The 10525-nt window shown below is 40.7% G+C and overlaps 1 pseudogene; it reads left to right on the forward strand.

The window, feature by feature from the left end:
- The first annotated feature begins 5997 nt into the window (after window positions 1-5997).
- On the forward strand, window positions 5998-8511 carry LOC131276648 (olfactory receptor 14L1-like; annotated as a pseudogene).
- Window positions 8512-10525: the final 2014 nt, after the last annotated feature.

Genomic DNA, 10525 nt, shown 5'->3' on the forward strand with positions numbered 1-10525 from the left:
TGAAGCCATTTCCTATTATAAGGTCCTGTAGATGTTTCCCTACACTGCTTTCTAAGGTTTTTATGGTCTTGGCTCTTATATTTAGGTCTTTGATCCATCTTGAGTTGATCTTTGTATAAGGTGTGAGATGGTAATCCTCTTTCATTCTTCTACATATGGCTATCCAGTTCTCCAGACACCATTTGTTGAATAGGCCACTCTCTCCCAGTTGAGAGGGTTTGGTGGCTTTATCGAATATTATATGGCTATATATATGAGGTTCTATATCAGAGCTTTCGATTCGATTCCATTGGTCCGTGTGTCTCTCCTTATGCCAATACCATGCTGTTTTCACTACTGTAGCTTTGTAGTATGTTTTGAAGTCAGGTAGTGTGATTCCTCCAATTTCGTTTTTCTTTTTCAATATGTCTTTGGCTATTCGGGGTCTCTTTCTTCCAAATAAATTTCATAGTTAGTTTTTCTAGTTCCTTAAAGAAGGCTGTGTTGATTTTTATTGGGATTGCATTGAATGTGTAGATCAGTTTTGGTAGGATAGACATCTTAATAATATTCAGTCTTCCTATCCATGAACAAGGAATATTCTTCCATTTATTTAGGTCTTCTTTGATTTCCTTGAACAGATTTGTATAGTTCTCGGTGTATAAGTTTTTTACCTCTTTAGTTAAATTTATTCCTAAGTATTTGATTTTTTTATTTACTGTAATGAATGGTATTTGTTTCTTGATTTCCTCCTGAGCTTGCTCATTATTGGTGTACAGAAATGCTACTGATTTTTGCGCATTGATCTTATAACCTGCAACTTTACTAAACTCATTTATGAGTTCTAGAAGCTTTGTTGTAGATCTTTCAGGGTTTTCTATGTATAGGATCATGTCATCTGCAAATAATGAAATTTTGAATTCTTCCTTTCCAATTTGAATGCCTTTTATATCTGGTTCTTGCCTCAGTGCTCGAGTAAGCACTTCTAAGACAATGTTAAATAGGAGCAGAGACAATGGGCATCCTTGTCTTGTTCCTGATTTAGAGGGAAGGATTTTAGGATTTCTCCATTGTAAACAATGTTGGCTTTAGGTTTTTCGTATATAATCTTTATCATGTTCAAAAAATTTCCTTGTATTCCAATCTTTTGGAGTGTTTTTATCAAGAAAGGGTGCTGTATTTTGTCAAATGCTTTTTCTGCATCTATAGATATAATCATGTGATTTTTTCCTTCAATCTGTTTATATGGTGTATTACGTTGATTGATTTTCTTATGTTGAACCATCCTTGCATACCTGGAATAAATCCCACTTGGTCGTGGTGTATAATTCATTTAATGTGTTGTTGAATACAATTAGCAAGTATTTTGTTAAGTATTTTGCATCTAGGTTCATTAGAGAAATTGATCTGTAATTTTCCTTTCTTGTGGTGTCTTTGTTTGGCTTTGGTACTAGGGTAATGTTGGTGTCATAGAAGGAGTTCGGCAATGTTCCTTCTGTTTCGATGTTTTGGAATAGTTTCAGCAGGATTGGTGTTAGTTCTTTCCGGAATGTTTTGTAGAATTCACCTGTGAAGCCATCTGGCCCTGGGCTCTTCTTAGTTGGGAGATTTTTAATGACTGATTCTATGTCTCTGCTTGTGATTGGTTTGTTAAGATCATCAATTTCTTCTTTCGTCAATATGGGTTGCTTATGTGTTTCTAGGAATTTGTCCATTTCCTCTAAATTGTCATTTTTATTGGAATATAGTTTTTCAAAGTATCCTCTTATGATAGTCTTTATTTCTGTGGGGTCAGTGGTGATATCGCCTTTCTCATTTCTTATTTTGTGTATTTGCATCTTCTCTTTTTTCTTTGTTAGTCTCGCTAAAGTTTTGTCAATTTTATTGATCTTCTCAAAAAACCAGCTCTCGGTCTTGTTTATCTTTTCAAGTGCTTTCTTATTTTCTATTTCATTTAGTTCTACTCTTATCTTTGTTATTTCCTTCCTTCTTTTTCCTGTTGGGTTACTTTGTTGTTGTTTTTCTAATTCCTTCAAATGTGCAGTTAGCTCTTCAATTTTTGCTCTTTCTTCTTTTTTGATATATGAATTTATGGCTATAAATTTCCCTCTCAGTACTGCTTTTGCTGCATCCCATAAATTTTAGTATGTTGTGTTATCATTATCATTTGTTTCAAGGTAGTCATTAATTTCTTTTGAGATTTTCTCTTTGACCCACTGTTTTTCTAAGAGTGTGCTGTTTAATTTCCAAATCTTGGTGTGAAACCTGGGCCTCTGTCCCTTGAAAATTTCCAGCTTGACTCCACTGTGGTCAGAGATATTGTTTTGTATGATTTCAATCTTTCTGAATTCATTCAGCCTTTCTTTGTGGCCTAGCATATGGTCTATCTTGGAGAATGTTCCATGTGCGCTTGAGAAAAATGTATATCCTGCTGTGTTTGGGTGTAATGCTCTATATATATCTATTAGATCCAGCTCCTCTAATTTACCGGTCAAATGTTTTGTTTCTTTAGTGATTCTCTTTTGAGATGTTCTGTCCAAGGTAGATAGTGGTGTATTAAAATCCCCCACTATAATTGTAGATGCATCTATTGTTTCACTTAGCTTTTCCAGCATTTGCCTCACGTATTTAGAGGCACCCTTGTTAGGAGCATAAATATTTATGATTATTCGATCTTCTTGACAAATTTTCCCTTTCACTAAATTGTAGTATCCTTCTTTTTCACTCACAATTGTTTTGCATTTAAAGTCTATTTTGTCTGATATTAATATAGCTACTCCTGCCTTTTTTTGGTTATTGTTTGTTTGTATGATTGTTTTCCAGCCATTCACTTTCAACCTCCATGTGTCTCTGGGTCAAAGATATGTCTCTTGTAGACAGCATACGGATGGGTCATATTTCCTTATCCAATGTCTCAGTCTGAATCTTTTGATAGGTGAGTTTAATCCATTGACATTCAGTGTTATTACTTTCAAGGAATTATTTGTGTTAGCCATATTTTGATTGGATTTGTGTTTGTCATATTTTGTTTGTACTTTTTTTCCTTCTATTTTTGTCTTTTTTTGTTGCTCTTATACTCTCCTCCAACTCTGTCTGTCCTGCTTTTTCCTTTCTTCCTGCAGAACTCCCTTTAGAATTTCTTGAAGGGGAGGTTTCTTGTTGGTATACTCTTTCAGTTTCTGTTTATCTGTGAATATTTTGAACTCTCCATCATGTTTGAATGCTAGTTTAGCTGGATAGGGTATTCTTTTTGGAAATTTTTTTCCTTTAGTACCTTGACTATATCATACCACTGCCTCCTTGCCTCCATGGTTTCAGATGAGAAATCAGCAGTTAATCTTATGGAGTTTCCCTTGTATGTGATGGTTTTCTTTTCTCTTGTTGCTTTTAGTATTTTCTCTTTGTCTTGAGCATTTGATAATTTGACAAGTATATGTCTTGAGGTGGGCCTGTTGGGGTTTATGACTAGTGGAGTGTGCTGTGCTTCTTGGATATGTACTTCTGTTTCTTTCAGCAGATTTGGGAAGTTTTCAGCCATTATTTCCTGCAACACTCCTTCTGACCCCTTTCCCTTCTCTTCTCCTTCTGGAATGCCTATTATACGTATGTTTGAGCGTTTTGCATTGTCATTCAGGTCCCTAAGTCCTAGCTGGATTTTTTCTATCTTTTTATCGACCCCTTCTACTATCTGTTTGATTTCTGATGTACTGTCTTCCACATCACTAATTCTCTGCTCTGCCTCCTGTAGTCTGCTGATATTTGCTGCAAGTGCATTTTTGATTTCTTGAACTGTGGTGTTCATTCCCATCATACCTGTTATCTTTTTGCGTATGTCTGCAATTTCCCCTCCAAGTGTTGTCTTCATGTTGTTAACCTCTTTCATTACTTCATCAAATTTGTCGGTGATAAATGTTCTGAGATCTTTCATTGCTTGTGCGAAGTTCTGCTCCCCTTCCTGATTTTTGGTTTGTTGATTGGATTCAGCCATGTTTTCCTGATTACTGGTTTGGTTTGTAGATTTTTGATGCTGTCTGGTCATCATTTTATCTTGACGGGTTTAATCAGTTCCTTAGCTTCTTTGTCTATTAATTAGACAAATTAATTAGCTGTTGGAGATTAATTAGCTGTTGTTTTTGCATAAGTATTATGTCTTCTCTTTGTCACTTTGTTCTTGTTATTCTAATTTCTTGTTGCTGGTTATGTTCTCTTTAAAGGAAAGTATTAGTGCCAGGGAAGGCAATTGTGTAAGCAAGGAAAAAGTGTAAAGTAGTATTGGTGATATATGTTAACAAAGCAAGAATATGAGATCTGGGAGGATGGTGGTTAGATTCATGTAAATTGTGTAGAGTTATAACAGTAGGTAGAGTATCTATTATGAGGTAGATGACTGAATATGGGAGGAATATGGTATGAGCTAAAAAGCTATGTTTACGTGAGAGAGGAAAAGAGAAAAGAAAGGTAATAGTTTCAAGAGTGGGTAACAGACAGAAAACAAAACAAAGGTATTAGAAATTAAGAGTTAGACACTTTGAGGATCAAAGAAAGGGAGGTGGGAGGTGGAATATAGGAGAGACAATAGATGATGGCGGATATCAAGATGTAGGGGAAAGGGGATAGTGTTGGTAGCCTAAATCAGTTCACACAGAAATGAGGCAGTGGAGGATGAGAAAACCCAGCAAATGTGAGGTGTTCCCTGCCACACCTATTGTATAATTGAGTTAAAATAAAATAAGTAGAAAATGAGGGACAAGAGGGAGAGAGAAAACAGAAAAAGAAAAGAAAAAAAAAGAAAAAAGAGAAGAAAGGAAGAAAGAAAAAGGGGGTGAGCAAAGGGTGGGGAACAGGTAGGGGAAAGAAAAAAACAGATATACACAAACCAAAATTGCAACACCAACTACAGCAACAGCAAGAGAGAAAAAAATCCCTGAATAACTGAATAATTTAAAAAAAGACTTTGGGGGATACGCTGGGAGAAAAGACTGGGGGATAATGCAATATTAGCAATCAGGACATTAAAAAAAGTAAAAAAATAAATAAGATAAAATTAAAATAAAAACAAAATAAAATGAAATGATAAAGAAAAAATGCAAACATTGTAGGCTAGGGCATTCAAGTACCTCAGATGGACCTCAGGGCGTGATGGATTCAGGGGTGGAAAGTCTGAGATATTGAAGGCTCAAGAGGTGTGAGACTCTGGGGTGTGGGCCACCAAAGTTTAGGGAATTCAGACCTGGCAACCTCAAATCTGGTCAACAGGAAGCCTGGGAGTCCTGCAGTGTAACACAGCCCTCAGGGATCCCCGCAGCTGGGTCCCAGCCCTATGGGGGTAGTCAGATCTGCAAACTCTATATTATGTCTGAACCCTGCAATTCACTTACTCAGTAGGGTTTATTTTGTGGGTATATCATCAATTCAGCTTTTGGACAGCTCCCACCCTGTGATCCCGCAAAACAGCCACGTGAGGGCGCCTCTACACTGCAGCCAATTAAATGACGCAGATCTGAAGCACGGCCCGTGGGCTGCACTCCAGTTGGAAACGCCAAAAACAGATTCCAAAACCGGAATTCCCAGGCTTCGCAAAATATTCTCCACTCGGCTTCCCGACGTGTCCCCCTTCCTTGCCGCAGCCTGTAACAACCTCCCAATTACGTCCCTTTAATGCCAACAATCTAATTCTGTTGCAGATCAGCAGCTGGGCTTGTGGGGGCGGGGCTCCAGGCAGAAGCGCTATTATTTGTGTCAGCAATCAAAAATTCCCCCGCTTCACAACAAAACACGTGTGTCTACCCAAATTGATCCGCAAAGGTGTCCTGTCCCATCAACCCCCCAACAGCCCACCCAGGACTCACGAACTCCCCAGCACTGCAGAGCCACCAAAAAGCGGAGCCATGGCGCCGATACCATGGCTCCACCCACCCCCAAAGAGGGAGCAACCCGTGTGCAGGTCTCACCTCCGGGCAATAGAACCCAAATTATATCTTATAGACCAATCCTCTCTGTTACCTTTCCACCAAATCGATGTACAGACACTTCCTGCCTCCTGCCCTGCAAAAATCCCGAAAAAGCCCAGCCTTGGAGAACCTCCAGCGGCGCCCAGCTGCCTCTTCCCAGGAGAGACCGCAAGGCAAGTTCACTCAGCCACCATCTTGATCTCTCTCCAATACCATGTATTAGTATTATACATTTGTTATAGTTCATGAGAAAACATTGTCGTATTTGTACTCTCAACCACAGTACATCATCCACCACAGTGTTCACTATATTATATAGTCCCCTGCCCTGTACAATCCATCCAAAGTGTACACTCAGTGGCACTCAGTTTCATCATAGGGTTGTGCTTTCATTACAACAATTTAAGAATGTTTTAATTAATTACACCAAAATGAAAAATAAAATCCATATTCTTCTATACAGCCTTGTTGTTGGCTCTTTCAGTATTGATATATTGTAATATTCTTACATCCATGGCAAAGAAGGTAATATCTTCCACACATCTTTGAAGGTAGGATGTATTTATAGAGATATGCCATGTACAAAACACTATACCATGTCATTAAGATTCAGTTTTAGAAAGATTGTATACACATATGCAAATGAGTGATTTTCATCTAATTATCACAAATTCAGTTGCTTTAGACATATCATTTTGAGTCGTCATATTCATCATATTTATAATCTACTCTTTTCCACTCTGCTTTCTCCATAGGAAGAAAGGGAACAACCACAAATGATCTAAACAGAAGTGAAGTTACTGCATTTCTCCTCATGGAATTTTCAGACTCCTGGGAAGTTCAAATCTTACAACAAAACTTTTTATTGATTTATCTGGCAGTTCTCATTGAGAATCTCCTAATCATCATGCTTACCACTCTAGATGGCCACCTTCAAATCTCTATATATTTCTTTTTGAAAAATTTATCATTTTCAGATTTTTGCTACATATCTGTTACAGTTTTCAGATCCATTGTTATTTCCTTAACCCATAATACCTCCATTTCTTTTCTTGGGTGTATGCTGCAAGTGTTCTTTTACATTGCACTTGCCTGTACTGAGATAGCCATCCTTACTGTGATGTCTTATGACTGCTAGGTGGCTATCTGCCAACCCTTGCACTATGCAGTTATCATGAGCCAAGGCATCTGTGTGAGGATGAGCCTTTTCATTGCTCAGTGGGATGATCTGTGCATTCATGCATGTAGCTGCAACATTCTCATTACCCTTTTGTGGGTCCAATATAATGTTAGGCCTCAAAGCAGGGCCTTTATGGATAGCCAGAGATGGCATGAAGAAAACTTCAACATGAGAGTTAGGCAAACTCACATTTATTACATCTGCAGAAGTAAGGAGCCAAAGCCAGTCTAAAGTGACTCAGACTCAACTCCCTGTGCTGCAGTTTCACTCTTGTTTAAATACCGAAGTTACTACTTAGCATTTGCTTTGATTATACATTAGTTTTTATGCATATGGATGAACACATATAGCTGGTTATATAATTGCAAGATTAGTACGTTCAGGAAATCATGCTTGCACATACATTGCATGATCAAGAAAGGGGTGGACATGCACAGTGCTGATGCGCACAAGGAGTGCTGTGCCATGCAGGGGTGTCCCCTGCATAGGGGAGCCCCACGCACAAGGAGTGCATCCCATAAGGAGAGCTGCCCAGCATGAAAGAAAGTGCAGCCTGCCCAGGAATGGCACCGCCCATACTTCCTGTGCCGCTGACGATAACAGAAGAGGACAACGAAACAAGATGCAGCAAATAGACACAGAGAACAGACAACCGGGGAAGGGGGGAAATTAAATAAATAAATAAATCTTTAAAAAAGAAAGAAAGGGGTGGATAACTCCACCCTTAGGTGGGAATTTTACTATGTTAATCAAGCAAGTTGAAGTGAGGACAGCAAGGGGCTGCCTCTTGTGTAGGTCCGGCCAACTGGTCGAAGCTGGTTTTCATACCTCATTGCTTCAACAGGATATTCTTGATCACCAAAAGTAGAATTTAGCCCAAAGAGAAGGTTGTATTTCATTACCTTCTGATTTACATACAATTCTTTTCTTTGTATCCTAGCAACAGGGAAACAAGTTACTTTCAGGTATTCTGTCATCCTACATCCATCAATAGTACACCAATATTTCTGTGATATCCCACAACTCCTAAGCTTCTTAGATTCCAAAGTAATTATCATTGAAATTGGAGTCATGGTTTTTAGAATAAGTCTTGCAATAGTCTGTTTTGTTTCAATTACTCTCTCCTATGTGTATATATTTTCTACCATCATGAGGATTCCATTCAAGCAGAAGTGATAAAAAACATTTTCTACTTGTGCCCCACATCTTGTGGTTGTAACACTCTTTATGATATCTGGTAGCATTGCCCATATGAAGCCAGTATCAGATTCTGCCTCAATGCTGCATCTTCTCCTATCTGTGCCCCCCACACTGAAACCTATCATCTATAGTCTAAGGAACAAGGACATGAAGGTAGTCCTGAGAAGGCAATGTGGTGTGCTTGATAGAGAATGTGATTAGGAGCCAGAACTCATGAACCCTTTTTCTAAATAGGCAACTTGTTAGATTCATAGGCTTAGATTTTGAAATGCTAAATTCTGGCTTGATTCTTTCATTAAATGAAGCTGTTCTTTTGTTATGGTCTCCATAGATAGGTGACTATACCCTGGACTATACCCTGCACTAGAAGGTCCTTTGTGTGTGGAGAATATTAAAACTTGTGTTTTTAATTACTTTTAAGTTTCATCATCTGAACATTTTTATGCATTATATTGAGGAATTGTGGGAACATTGCTGGCAAGTTAGGCAGATAAGGCTCAGGTTTTACTAAAACAAAGCCTGCTTGGGGACCTGCTTTGGGGTACAGCAAACCAGGATACTGTTTCACAACTCCTAGGAGAGTGAGAGACAGAGAGACAAAGAAAACAAAACAACTAATCATGAGTTACTGAAACTCTCAGCTCCCCTTCCCCATCCCCAAGATATTAAGCAAGGGTAAAACTCCTGGTGAACTGTATCTGAAAAGAGCAGACATCTTCTTCCCTACCAGCTCCTTTGCATATATATAGAACAGGAAGGTGCTCTGAGTCATCTGAGAAGGTACTGGACAGGTAGGGAAGCCAGGGGAAAATCATAGGTTACATTATATTGTACCTAATACATTAATCACATTAGAACAAGATCGTATGTATGAATAAACAGCAAAGTAAAAAACAAAGAAAAAGTGGTATATGCTTTCTTTTCTTTTTACCAATAGGAATGTGTGGTCAAATAGTCTTGCGACCAGTGCTCTGAAGGCCAGTTGTTATACACAAAAGGGATAAACTATATTTAATGATTTTATCAACAATAAAAATGCACTTGGATTTATGGTGCTGAACATAAGAAAATTCATGAGAAAAAAATGACCTCTTGATTTTTTAACAAATAGATCATTGCGGTCACCCCTCGGGCTGAAGTGTGGTTTGCTGGCCTGGCAGGGGAGCGGCTGCGGTAGGCCTAATTCCGCTGCCCCCATAATAGGGTGGTTGGTTGGGCCCACCGCCACCCCTGAAGGAAGCTCGGCATGGGCGCAGAGTGCCCTCGGGTCTCCCCTTCTCGGCAGCCATGCTTCCGCGGCCGCCCCTCCTCCCAGATGGCGCCACCCGATGCCTTGTGGGGCGGCACCCTTCTTCTTCCTTCTCCCTGCGCAGGCGCAGGGCAGAAAATTCCAGTCTGCCCTTTTCCCCTCCCCCGACAGCAGCAACAGCCAGGCGTGGGCGGAGAAATCCAGCCCGCCCTTTTCCCCTCCCCCAACAGCAGCAACAGCCAGGTGTGGGTGGAAAAATCCAGCCCGCCCTTTTCCCTTCCCCCGACAGCAGCAACAGCCAGGCGTGGGCGGGAAACTCAAGTCTGCCCTCCACCCCAGCAACAGCAGCCACCAATCCCTAAACCCTGCCCCTTCCCCCAGCAACAGCGACAGCCAATCCCTAACTACCACCCCTCCCCCGTCCAGTACCGCCCACTGACCTTTCGCCGGCAACCAATCAGAACAGGGCGTGGCTTCAACCAATCAGCCTTCCCCAGCCCCTATAAAACTGTTGCCTCTCCCTCAATAAAGTGGACTTGCGTGTTTACCTTGTCTCCGCGGTAGTTCTTCTGCCGTGCGCCCTCCAGTCCTGAGAGCCCCCGACAAGGGCCTGGCCTCCCTTGTCCCCAGTTCGTCGCCTTCTTCTCCAGGTGACCCCTTCGTCGCCGGCTTCTCCGGGCGACCCCTTCGTCGCCAGCTTCGCCGGGCGACCCCGTCAGCCGAACCGCGCAACCCCTTGTGAGACCGATCCCTCGTCTGCTGCCGGACCGACCCCTCGTCCCAACCGGGACCGACCCCTCATCCCAAGCAGGACCGACCCCTCGTCCAGAGCTGGACCGACCCCTCATCCGCAGCCAGACCCCACCTCTACCGACTGAGCAAGCCGTTCCAGATCATTATATGTTCAGACAAAATTTTCACAATCCCTTCCAAACATCCCTTGCCAGATGGAAACACCATCTTAAA

Source organism: Dasypus novemcinctus, chromosome 30 (genome assembly GCF_030445035.2).
Source record: "Dasypus novemcinctus isolate mDasNov1 chromosome 30, mDasNov1.1.hap2, whole genome shotgun sequence".
NCBI classification, from domain to species: Eukaryota; Metazoa; Chordata; class Mammalia; order Cingulata; family Dasypodidae; genus Dasypus; species Dasypus novemcinctus.